Source organism: Gracilinanus agilis, unplaced genomic scaffold (assembly GCF_016433145.1).
Source record: "Gracilinanus agilis isolate LMUSP501 unplaced genomic scaffold, AgileGrace unplaced_scaffold34890, whole genome shotgun sequence".
Lineage (NCBI taxonomy): Eukaryota > Metazoa > Chordata > Mammalia > Didelphimorphia > Didelphidae > Gracilinanus > Gracilinanus agilis.
The window spans coordinates 182-1555 of NW_025367901.1; the positions used below are offsets into that span (position 1 = coordinate 182).

At 36.5% G+C, this 1374-nt stretch overlaps 1 non-coding gene across 1 annotated transcript; it reads left to right on the top strand.

Annotated features, from left to right (window-relative positions):
* Positions 1-640: 640 nt before the first annotated feature.
* LOC123254883 lies at positions 641-747 on the top strand. The gene has a single exon (XR_006506716.1). It is a non-coding gene; the product is annotated as a U6 spliceosomal RNA (small nuclear RNA).
* Positions 748-1374: the final 627 nt, after the last annotated feature.

A 1374-nucleotide genomic window follows, 5' to 3' on the forward strand; every position in this document is an offset into this window, starting at 1 on the left:
ATGCCTTGTCCAATTAATAAATATTCATTGAACTGAAAATACAAAACAAAACCCCTTACCCTTCCGTATCTGTATCAGTTCTAAGACAGAATATCAACAAGGGCTAGGCAATGGGGTTAAATGACTTGCCTGGGGTCCCACAGCTAGGAAGTGTCTGAGGCCAGATCTGAACCCGGGTCCTCCCAAATCTAGGCATGGTTCTCTATCCACTGATCCACCCAGCTGCCTTGGCATTATAATTTTAATCCTTTCACGTTGAAACAGCCCCGTGTTAAGATGGAAGGATGTCATGGTTCATTCATGCCTTTGCAGATAAAATCTCCTCCGCCTTAAATGTCCTCCATTCAAAACTCTCCAAGAGACACACTGATATACTGGGAATTAGTTAATCAGGCCACTCTGGAAAGCAAATTGGGATTATGCTAACCCTAACCGTGAAAGTTACTAAAATGTGCATACCTTTTGACCCAGGTGGGCTTAGACCTGCAAAAAGAGCAAAGAAAAAGGAAAGGGGTCCATAAATACAAAAGTATTTATAGCAGTGCTTTTTGTGGTGGCAAAGTTAATGGGGAAGTCTCTCAATTGAGGAATAACTGAATGAATTGTGCTATATGATTGTGCTATAGAAAATGATAAAGGGGTGCTCGCTTCGGCAGCACATATACTAAAATTGGAACGATACAGAGAAGATTAGCATGGCCCCTGCGCAAGGATGACAAGCAAATTCGTGAAGCGTTCCATATTTTTTCTTCCAATAAACCTAAATAATTTAAAAAAAAGAAAATGATAAAGGGGGTTGTTTCAGAGAATCCTGGGAAGACTTAAATGAGCAGAACCAGAGGATTCGTCTATGCAATAATGGCTCTATAAAGAAAAACAATTTGTAAAGACCTAAAATGCCTGATCAGTGCAGTGATCAACCACCATTTTAGAGGACCAATAACATGTTACCAACTTCCCAACAGGTGATAGACTGCAGGGACTGAATAAAATATATATATTTTTGGACATGACCAATAGGAGAATTGGTTTTATTTTCCCACATTTACTTGTTACAAGATTTATTTTTCTTTTCTTTTTTTTTTGATTTGGAGAAAGAAGGCAGGAAAAAGGAATTAGAAAAAGAAAAAGAGGGTCATTGAAACACTTTTTTAAAAATAGAAAAAAACAAAAAAGTCAGAAGAAAAAACAGACAGGATATCTTTGAAGGTTAGATGCTAAACTGATTATATACATAAAAGGGTAAGCAAAAAATACATAATAGAAATTCAGAGCTTCATATATAATCCTTTTCTATTTCTTCTACTTGGTATTTGGAAATGTTTGCTTTCTTTGATACTTTTTAAGTTCAGAATTAAAAAAAAAACCCTCCTC